This window comes from Silene latifolia, chromosome Y (genome assembly GCF_048544455.1).
Source record: "Silene latifolia isolate original U9 population chromosome Y, ASM4854445v1, whole genome shotgun sequence".
Taxonomy (NCBI): Eukaryota; Viridiplantae; Streptophyta; class Magnoliopsida; order Caryophyllales; family Caryophyllaceae; genus Silene; species Silene latifolia.
The window spans coordinates 399546128-399558202 of NC_133538.1; positions in this window are offsets into that span (position 1 = coordinate 399546128).

Consider the following 12075-nt stretch of genomic DNA (forward strand, 5'->3'; position numbering starts at 1 on the left):
AAGAAAAATGCAAAGAATTAAACTTTATCCAAAAAGTACATATAAAAGGACACAACAAGACGGAATTTCGACATTTGTTGAGTAACCTATCACCGTTACCTGTCTTTGATCTCTTACACGTCCAAGGAACTGTCCAAGGGTGATTCTAAACCCAAAATGGAAGAGATTGGTTCAGAAACCGCATCCTTTGAAAGACGATCGAAATAAAACAGACAAAAACTTGGCTCTTTTTTATATAGAAAGGAGGAGAATGAGGAGGGGAAGCTAACGGTGCAAAAATAATAGAATTTGGTTGAGAAACGAAGATGAAATCTGGGTTTTTGAGATCGAAAAATGGTGGAGCTGTGTTTGTTGTTGCTGCTGTTGTTGCTTTCGAAAAAAGAAGAAGAAGAAGGAGGATTTGCCGGTGGGGTGGGGGAAACACGGGTAACAACAACAACAATAATAATATATTAATAATTATATATAAATAATGATAATTATATAAAGTTATATAAAATATATATAATAATATATAAAGGATATATTTAGAGGTATGGTGTAAGAGGTAGGTGAGTGTGTTGTCGATATAGGATAGGTTGAGAAAAGGTTAGACTCACAAGTAGAAATATGACGGTCTATAGCTACACGGAAGTTAAGACGGGAATTATTATTATTATTACTGCCACTATTATTGTCCGACCAAAATACGTACTTTTATATAAATTAAGATTATAAAAATGCAACCTTTATAAAAATTATGTTAAATACGAAATCAATTAAATTAAATAATTTAAAATATAAAATAAAGTAATTGAACGGTTAAATAATTTATAAATGTCAAAATGAGAAATTCACGGGTGTTACAATCACCCCATCTTTTAAAAAGTTTCGTCCTCGAAACTTGAAAGTAGAGATGAAAGGTTATAAAAAGTAAAATTGAACCTTTTGAAATCGGCTACCAAAACAATAAAAGGTTACTTATCGTAAGAATTAAAATTTTTTCAAAAGTTTCAAATAAAATTTTCCGACAGAACCAGATTCTCATCAAAGGAACGGAAGTGCCCTCGTTGCGCATTCAAGAACATCACATTCCAAATCCAAGATAAGGTCAAAAGGCAAATCATTTGTATAAGTCAAAAATCAAAATGCTTTCAAAAACATTTATAGAGAGTTTTCGAACATTATAAGTCTCATTAATGGAACTAAATTGCTCTTGTCGTGCACAGAAGAGCGCTAACTTTCCATTTCAAAGACAAATTTAAAACAAAATCATTCGCCAATAAGCGTAGAACAAGTTATTAGACCCCTTTAATAACGAGTCCTAACATCCCATCGACGTTAAAACTAAAGGAAAAAGGTAATCCACTCAAATTTTCTTTTACAAGAGCCAAATGAAAATTAAAAGATTCATTGTTAAACTTTAAAAGAAGTCAAATTCTTGAAATTATACCATTAAACATTGACAAGTAAATCATAAATAAATCAAAGTCATTTAGAAATTGAGAAAAATTAAAAGTAACTCGGGCATAGCAATCAAAAATCATGATAAAGAAGTCGATACTCAAGAACAAAATAGAATTAAATCAATTTTTCATCTTCAAACCTTTAAAATAGGTAAAATTTTGTAAAAGTAACATAAAGTTTTAACAACAAACCAAAAAAAAATGGTAGCTTGAAATGTTTTAAAAAAATTGTACAAATTGAAAAACAACTTAGAGAACATAACTACTAAGTTCGATTGAAGAATGCAAACTTAACCAACAAAAGACCTATGGCGAACATCCTAGAGGTAAGAGTCGAAGTCAGGTCAACAAGGATGTCAAAGATAGAGTTTCATAGGTTACAAGTTTCAAACTTAAAGGAGGAGCACGACAAAGCGAGGAAGAGAGGTATGGACGATAACGCTTATGGTCAAAGAAAAAGGGAAATTAGACAACAAGGAAACGCCATATACTCAAATCTCAAATAACAACTTCATCCTAATGGTTCCGAAAACTTCCTATCAACAAAACTCATAACCACATTACACCCAAGCATTTCCTCAAAACACTTACGTTACTTCATCCTAAGCTATTCTTTGGAACAAGGTACTTCACTATAAGTGTGATTTCACCACTTCAAATCCTCAAACATCCACAAATAACCTCCACGGGATCAAGGTCAAAGCTATACTCATATCTAACTAGTGTCACTACGAGTTTCTCAAAATGGTACAACCCTTGATCAAAATCCAAATTCAAAAATTCTTTTGCACATTATATCAACCCAAAGAGATCTTGTTATACTCTCGAAACCTAAAGCATAGATGGTGACATTTTCCAAGTTACGAGACAACCACCCAAAACATCTAGCTCATCTCAGCTCAACATCTATCGATCCTAACTTATAATCACATCTCAAGAACTCTGGTGACTAATCCTCATTACCGCAAAGTGGATACCCAAATGAGATTTCAAAACTAGCTGCAACTCTCACCTAACAAGGTTTCTATGTAACCATCGCAACACTCACAAAGTATGTCGACTATGCTAACCTCGAGCTCAACTCAAATTTCCAAGTAATAACAACAAGGCCAAGTTCTATAACCTAAGTATCATAGGCAACTCACACTAAACACATGGAATCCACCAATCAACTATACTCACTTTATTAAGGAACTAGGTATAAGAATCACTAAGCATGTAACATCACACTACCTGAATCAATTAAATAGGAAATGATGTATAACACTTCATATACTTTGAGTATGATGAATTGTTTCAAATCAAATTTAAGTAATAGTTACCAAGTAAGCCATAAAGATTACCCTTAAGTGCTTGCAGAAGCATTAAGGATGTAAAGCAAAGTGTTTTTGATGCAATTTTGTTTAAGGGTGTTACACAAATGACAATTGATATTGCGCATGGTTTCCGAAAAAACCATAATCAAAACACATTAGGATGGTTAAGATACCATTGTGGCTATGTTATTTAAGAAATAGATTTTCTAGAATCATTCTAGGCAATAAAGAACAATGAGAAATATTTACAACGGAAATTGACTACACTTGCAATCATGGGATGTGCAAGAGGGATGAGTCCCGCACACTGTGAAAACAGTGGGAGCTATTCTAAGGCTAGAGGGCCTATGTCTAGATTGGATCTAGACACGTACTCAGAAAGTTTTGTAATGCAAATGAATACATTACAAAGGAAAACGAGTATGTAGTAAGGTTGAGTAAGGTACAAGAAGTTGATAAAACCTACTAACCAAAGCCTTCTCATAGGCTTAACATGATGAGTCATGTCATATGTCGTTTCAATTGCATTGAGATGAACAACTACATATAAAATTAAGATGGATTATAAAAATATGAAGTAGTAATCAGGTATTGACTATTCATATGTAATAATCACATTTGTCGTTCGAGTTTTTGAATCTAAAAACTCCTTTTATACTTTCTTACATCCAAACGGGCTGTAGAGACAATATTGAACCCCGTTAAAGTGAACCCAGATTAACATGGTATTCGCCCATAGTCACTTGTATGAGATGACGTCTCGAAGTGACTAGAGTGTGATGTGATTGATGATAAGTTCAAGTGCCATAGAGTCATGTGAGATGACTAGTCGATCACATAGGCAGACTGTTAGGAACACTTTGTCGGGCCTTATGACCGCTTATAGAGTTCTGGCAAATTTATATAGCCTGGTCGTGGCGAGAGCTACTATAGTATTCTAATGAGTCGATTCTTTTGACTAAAGACTGTTCGCCTAAGGTGGCACAGTTTCAGATTAGGTTTGATTTATGTTACTACGACCTTCGTAAATGGGGTCAAATAGGCATATTTTGGGTTATGATGGCTGTGGCTAGTCGAAGGGAATAAGTGCGATAGGAATTGTCCACCCCTTGTCAGGGTTAAAACAATATCTCAGGGCCACTCGAGGAGTAATGAACTGGAAATACGTGGCCACGCTCAGAAGGTATCTATGGTAGATAATTCCGGTCAATCAGTTATTCTCCCGATCGAGGAAACCACTCTCGATATGATCACTTGCACGTACGACTTGAAAGACACCTTGCATTGAGTGGGAGATAGTAATAGGACAAGATAATTGGTGACTCACACTTGTCGAGGACAAGTGGGAGATTGTTGGAATATGTGTCCTCCGACAATAATGCGATCACAACTGTCGATCATAATGATCACATGTTTAAATCTCGTTTTAAGAATATATGTGGGATGTAATATTTTACAGTCAACTGGTCCACACATATCGGTAATGATTGGCTGACTAGAGTTTGACATTACTGTCGTGCGACGGTGGTGATCAGTTGATCCCCTTAGGTCATACCTATAGGGAAATACTCTTAATTAATTATTTAATTAATCGTATGCTAATACGAATTAATTAAATCGCTTAAAATTGACGGATGATTTTGTGAGCAAAGTTAACGTGTCTTATTTTAATTTGATTAAATGAGATACGGTCTAAGTAATCGAATTGTTTTATTACTTAGATAAAGTTATTGTTTACGAAACAATTGAAATTGAAATTGGATGAATAATTTATTATAAATACAGGACGTTGTAATTTATAATTTGATAAACCATTTTGGTACAAGTGATTACGAATTACTAATGGATTTTGTATATGACGTATTTTATGAGTATGTTGATTTTTAATATGTTAAAAATACATTACAAATTCACATGTCAAGTAACATGTCACATATGTCACAATTGACAAATGACAAAATAAAATGAACCTTCCATTTTATTTTGTATGTGCCGAAAATATGGAGGGAGTATAAGGTTTATAATGTATTTTTATTTGAAGTAAAAAAACACAATGATGAAAACTAACTAGTAGCCATGCAAGCCTACACTTCTTGGGAAGAAAGTTGGATCCATGCACTGGCTCCCCAATAAGACCCCCACCGGTTTTCCATGTTGAATAACAATATGGATTTCTCAATTATTCATTCACAACTACATCAAATATTTTCTAGTGTAAGAAAATGTTTTTCTCTCTATAATTTGTGAAAATTTAGAGAAACAAAAACCTCACAAAATCACTCCTCTCTTGACCGAAATGTTCAAGAGAACAAATTAATATTTTTGTGTCATATTTTAAATTAAACTTATATTTTTACTAGTTCATAAATATATAAGTTATTAAGAGATTCCTTGGGTATATGCTTTTGGGAGAGGTTCTAATTTGAACCTTGTTCATCCATTATAAGGAAGCTGAAGAACTAACAAGAAGTAGATCTTGTTGGTGCCCAAAAATCCGAAACACAATTGTAAGAAGTGGTGATTTCTTCTCTAATTTGTTTTATGTTTGCATGCATAAGATCAACAATTTATTTAATGACTAAATAAATTAATTTCATATATGAATATGTATAGTAATGAAATTAAATAATCCTAACATCAATGTCACAAACAACGCCACTGAATATGAGAAAACAACAAAAATACTGTTAAGATTAGATGAGAGAGAAAGTTCTCCTTAACCCTGAGGTTTTTGACTTGTTTCTGACGCAACTATGGCTCGAAATAAGAAAAACAACAAAATACTGTTAATTCATCGCAATCAGCACAAAAACACCAAAAAAATGTTATTGATTTTCAGTTCAATAAGGGGAAATCCCCACGACATCTTCGATTTTCGTCTACTGAATTTGAATCTGACTTAGAATCGATTACTGAAAAGGCGGAACTTTAAAGAGGGACAAATGTGGAAATTGTGCACAACGTGACGAAGACGGTACCAGCTCAACCCATACTCCGACTTGCTAAGGAGGACGTTGAGGGTGAGATTAATTTATAGTCTACCTCTATTGTCTGTTACATTTTAGGTGTTAATCCACTCAGCTCTGTCCTCAGTGGATATGTGAAACGGGTGTGGCAGAGTTATGAGGTGGATAAGATAGCGTTCAAGCCTAATGGAATTTTTCTGGTTCGTTTTAAAACAAAAGAACAGCAGAAAATAGTTTTGAACAATGTACATTTGTTTTTTGACAATAAGCCGGTAATTGTGAGGGAATGGGAACTGGACATGGAATTGGTGAAACACAATGTCAAACGGGTTCCTATTTGGATTAAGTTGTACGGTTTGGATGTCAAATTTTGGGGGTCTGTGTGTTTAAAGAAAATCAGTAGCACAGTGGGGACATATATCAAAAGTGATGAGGTAACTCAACATAGGAATTTCCTTGGCTATGCCAGGACCGTGGTGGAGGTGAATGTTGATCAGGATTTTCCTACTGAGATTCTCTTTTTGGATGAGAATGACAAGACACATACTGGCTTCCCATTACTTGTGCCTCTTGTAAAGGGGTTGGTCATGCTACAACTAAATGCAGGAAGGGGGAAGCACGACCTATGGCTAAGAAGGTTTGGAAGCCTAAGGTAGCTGTTCCTGTGGTACAACGAAAAAGTAAAAAGGTACCTGTACAGAAGACGACAGCTAATCCAATGCAATCTCCTCCTGTGTAGAAATCAGTTCAGAACCACACAACACCTAAGTCTGCAGAGATTGTCACACCAGTGATGGTATCTAAATCTCTACTTGAACAGACCTTGCCTAGAAGGTTCATTACTCGTATGATAAGATAGGAATTTAGGGAGAGAAATTTTACTCTAGGGGGCATGTCTTTCATGGAGACACTGAGTCAATCCATTCAGAAGACCAGGAATAGAATTTTTGAGAAAGGGGAATGTAGCAAGTTTCAGGTTTATCATGGGTAGCTGCGGTTTTTGGAATGTGAGAGGATTGAATAGTACTAATAAACAGTTTGAAATAAAGAAGTTTCTCAATCAGAATAATGTAGGGTTATTTGGGTTAGTTGAAACTAGAGTTAAAAGTAATAGCAGGAATAATATTAAGCATAGTTTTTAGGCTAGCCGGTCTCTATGCACTAACTCTAGCTTGCATAAAGGTGGCAGGATTTGGTTGTTATGGGATCCAGCTAAATTTATAGTTGATGTGTTGAGTATGACTGATCAAACCATCCATACTAAGGTGTATGATAAACTTATAAGTAAGGGTTTTCAATACTCTTTAGTTTATGGGTTTAATAAAGAAGCTAAAAGAGACAGTTTATGGAAAAGTATTCGAAGCTATCATAACACTATTCTCGGGCCTTGGATGGTATGTGGTGACTTCAATACTATAATGGCTGTTCATGAACGATTTGGTGGGGGCTAAGGTCACACGTGCTGACATCATGCCTTTAGCTATGATCACACAGGATTGTCAGTTGTATGATTTGAAGGCAACTGGTTCATTCTATACTTGGAACAACAAGCATGACAGTGGGGTAAAAGTTTACAGCAGAATTGATAGAGTGTTGATTAATAGTGATTGGCTGAATGAATTTCCTGATAGTGTTGCAAATTTCCTTCCTGGAGGATTATTTGATCTTTGTCCTTGCCTAATTCAGTTTGAAGAGCAGCAGCATAGGAAGCTTGTTGCCTTCAAGTACTTTAATATGTGGTCACTTGCCAAAGAGTTTTAGAATATTGTGGCTACTTGTTGGAGCACTGATTTTCAGGGCACGCCCATGTTCAGGGTGGTTACTAAACTGGGGTTACTGAAAAGAGAGCTTAAGAAGTTGAATAAGGAACAATTTAGTGACATTGAAAATCTAACTAATGTCACTAAATTGGCCCTTAAAGATTATCAAACTCAGTTGATTTCTGATCCCTTGAATGAGGAGCTTTGCCATGCTGAGAAAAGTTGTGTTGCTGAATTGATTGAACTGGTGAAAGCCAGAAATATGTTCCTAAGTCAGATGGCTAAAATGGCTTGGATGGCTGAGGGGGATAAGAATACTTCTTTATTTCATTCTTCTATCAAACGGAGGAGAAGTAAGAATACAGTATATAAAGTGAAAGATGTGCATCAAAAAGATTATATGACTAGTGAGGATATAAAATGTGCTTTTGAGAAGTATTATATGTCTTTGCTAGGTGAGTCCAAGCTTGTTACTAAGGTGAATCAGATTATAGTTGAAATTTGAAACTGTTTAAATGATGAGCACAGAGCTAGATTAGTAGCTCCCCTTACTGATCTAGAAATAAGGAGTGCTATGTTTGATATCCTTGGAACTAAGGACCCTGGACCAGATGGGTTTAATAGCCAGTTCTTCAAGGATAGTAGGCCTATTGTGGGGAAGGAGATATGTAGAGCTATTAGAGATGTTTTTAACAAAGGAAAACTGCTGAAACAATGTAATAACACTATTATTACCTCAGTACCTAAGGTAGAAATCCCTGTGAGTGTATTGAAATTTAGGCCCATGGCTTGTTGCAACACCCTTTACAAATGCTTGTCTAACGTGATGTGTAACAGGTTAAGTGCTATATTGCCTGAGATTGTAAGTCCTTCTCAAAGTGCGTTCATCAAGGGGAGGGACATTGTAGGGAATATACTTATTTGTCAGGACTTGATCAGATTATACGAGAGGAAAACATGTTCTCCTAGGATCCTCATGAAATTGGACCTGCAAAAAGCGCATGATTCAGTGGAATGGGAGTTTGTTAATGGGATGCTGAATGCTTTAGGATTTCCTAGTCAGACTACAGATCTCATTATGCAATGCATTTCTACTCCATCTTATTCTATTGTTGTGAATGGTGAGACATTTGGGTTCTTTAAAGGGAAGAGAGGTTTGAGGCAAGGGGACCCCCTCTCTCCTTTGCTTTTTACAATTTGTGTAGAGTACCTCAACAGAATTCTTATGGTTGTGCAGCAGCATGGCCAATTCAGGTTCCACCCTTTGTGCAAAAGCATTAGCTGAAATAACCTATATTTTGCTGATGATCTAATTATGTTCTGCAAAGGGGACATGAAGAGTATTGAACTGATGATTAATGCTTTTGGATTCTTCACTAAGGCATTTGGACTGGTGACGAATAGGTCTAAGTCTAATTTTTATTGCAATAGATTAGATGAGCATTTGATCAAAGTTATAGAAGATGAGACTGGAATGCAAAGGGGGACAGTCCCTTTCAAATATCTTGGTGTTAATGTATCTCTAAAGAGACTGTCTGTGCTAGATTGTAATTGTTTGGTAGAGAAGGTTGTCGACAGAATTAGGGGTATGGGTGCAAGAAAATTATCCTATGCTGGGAGGGGTATATTGATTCGAACACTGCTAAGTACTTTGCACTCTTACTGGGCTAACATCTTTATTATTCCTAAGACTGTTATTAAGAGGATTGAGTCTATATGCAAGGGATTTCTGTGGCATGGAACTGAGCAGATAGAAGGGCTAGCACTGGTATCATGGGATTCAATTGGCCAATCAATTAAACAATGTGGTCTGGGGATTAGAAAGCTTCATGATCGAGTGGAATATAGCAGCTCTAAGGAAGTATGTATGGTGGTCTGGTGGATAGAGCAAAAAGCTGATCATTTATGGGTGAAATGGGTCAAGGCCGTGTACATCAAAGGTATGGAATAGAAAGATTATGAAGAAAATATCAACAGTAGCTGGGCTTGGCGCAAAATCTGCCAAGTCAGGACTATTTTTTGGCAATTTTTCTATGGGGAGAAGGGATTAGGTGTGAGCTACTCTACAAACCAGTGTTACAATTATCTGGTTCCTATAGGGGAGAAGGTACATTAGTTTCCATAGATTAAAACAGGATGGATGCTACCATGATATAAGTTTCTGATCTGGTTGATACCACAACAAAGACTATTGGCGCGGGACATACTTCAAGGGATGAACATTGTGCAGGCTAATGTATGTTTTCTGTGTGGAGTTGAGGAAGAAAACCACGAGCATTTACTTTTCAGGTGTGTTTACAGTGAGAGATGCTGGGAAATGGTGGCTAGATGGTGTCACATTGCATTGTGTCACGGTCCGGGACTTTGAGCCGGAACGTGGCACACACCCTTGTCTAACACACGACAAGAATGCAAGCGAGAGCGTCAAGCACTAGTAAAGGATCACTAATGCATTCGTAATCGGTCTCGGTTGGCGTGTGTCGAGAATCCTAGTCACGATTATCAAGTCCGGCACACAAAAGCAATAAAAGTAAGCAATACGATTATTGAAAGCAAGAACACAAGCAATACCAAGCTTTTGGATGAGAAGCAGTTTAATTGACTAGCACCTCTCATAGAGGCATATTAGATAGTTTGGTCCTGGTAGCAGGATACATTGATTGTGCAGAATAGCGATATGTTTTCTAAACGCCTAAAAACATATCTGAAACTAAAAATGAGACTCCAAGATTCGACACGCAGGAAGTAGTCTTGGAGTACTAAATGAAACTAAAAACAGAAATGAAAATACATGAGTACAAATAAGAAATCTAAGGGTTCGAAGTGGAAGGACCGCGCGCGCAATTTTTAGGGATTGTGCGCTACAACTGCATCTCATTACACTCTCCCCAACCTAATTTGTTACCGTCCTCAGCAACGCTTGAAACTCTGCATGGCTGGTTCAGTCGGCTAATGTTGCTGGAAGTTGATTGGAACGGATGTTGGCGCGCTTGTTCTTGTTGCGAGTGGGATCTTCAGGATCTGGATGGTAAGGCTTCAGACAGCTCACATGAAAGACAGGGTGACACTTCATCCAGCCGGGGCGGTCAAGCTTGTATGCTACTTCCCCAATCCGCTTGATCACTTGGATGGGGCCTTCGTACTTTCGCACTAGTCGCTTGTTCCATCCTCGGAGGAATCTCATCTGCTCTTTGTTCAGCTTCACCATGACCATGTCACCTACTTTGAACTCCCTTGGTCTCCGATTCTGATCTGCCCACTTCTTCATGCGGCGAGACGCTTTCTCCAAGTAAGCTCGAGCGATCTCGACATTCACATTCCATTCTTTAACATACTCGAGAGCTTTCTTTGTCCGGCCTCCATAGGTATCTGCAATTGTGGTAGGCAATAACGGCTGTTGACCTGTAACAAGCTCAAACGGCTCTTGTTGGAAGAAGGGCTCGTCTGAACATTAAAACAGAACTAGGCAACATCAAGGAGTCTCACCCACTCCATTTGAGTTGCCCAACAAAGTGTCTTAAGTACTCTTCTAACATGCTATTGAATCATTCAGTCTGGCCATCCATTTGGGGATGGTAACTTTAGGACGGAGATAAACTGCAATCTTCGAAGTTTGGTTCAATAGACATCTTCGAAGTTGTAGTAGTTGTAGAGCACAATCCCTAAAAATTGCGCGTGCGGTCCTGCCACTTCGAAGTTTGGTTCAACAGAAATCTTCGACAAATTCTTCTTGTGGGCGTTGAATTCCCCATGGTGCGGACACTTGGACATTAGGTGTGGTTCTTTGCATAAGAAACAGGCAAACGGTTCCCTAGCTGTAGACGCTTCCAACGTGTTTCTCTTTGAGGAAGTTGGAGTTGGATTAGCTTGCCCCCACCTTCTATAATCTCCTCCTGGGCGAAATCGGTTGTTTCCCGTAGAAGGAGCTTTGTTTTATGACGTGTTTCCTCCAAATATGGGGTTACTCCCACTCGCTGCATGGAATACCTTCTTCTGCGCAGCTTCACGCTCAGTATAATAATCAAATAGTCTCTCGACTGCGGTCATTGCAGCGGAGAGGGAGGCGGGTCTTTATCGCATGATCTCTCGTTGAGCCCACTCTTTCAAAACATCAACGAACTGGAACACATGATCCTTCTCGGTCATATCACTTATCTCCAGCATACACGTCGAGTAGGCTTTTATGTACTCCCGGATAGAACCCGTATGCTTCAAGCTCTTGAGTTTTCTTCGATCTAGGATGTCGGTATTCTCTGGGTAGAATTGTTCCTTGAAGAGTCGTTTGAAATCCTCCCATGACTCCAACACTACGCTCCCTGCCTCGATCTCGGCGTATTTGGAGCACCACCATTATTTGGCATCATCGATTAGATACATGCTCGTGGTAGTGACTTTAAGTGTCTCATCAAGCGCACTCGATCGGAATAATTACTCCATGTCGAAGAGGAAGTTATCGACTTCTTTCGAGTCCCTCGCCCCACTATACTTGTGAGGTGCAGGCAGCTTCACCTTGGGAGTCCCACCGAAATTCCCGTCTGCGGTCATTTTCATCAATGTATTACACATGTTCTCGAGTTGTCCGAGTCTC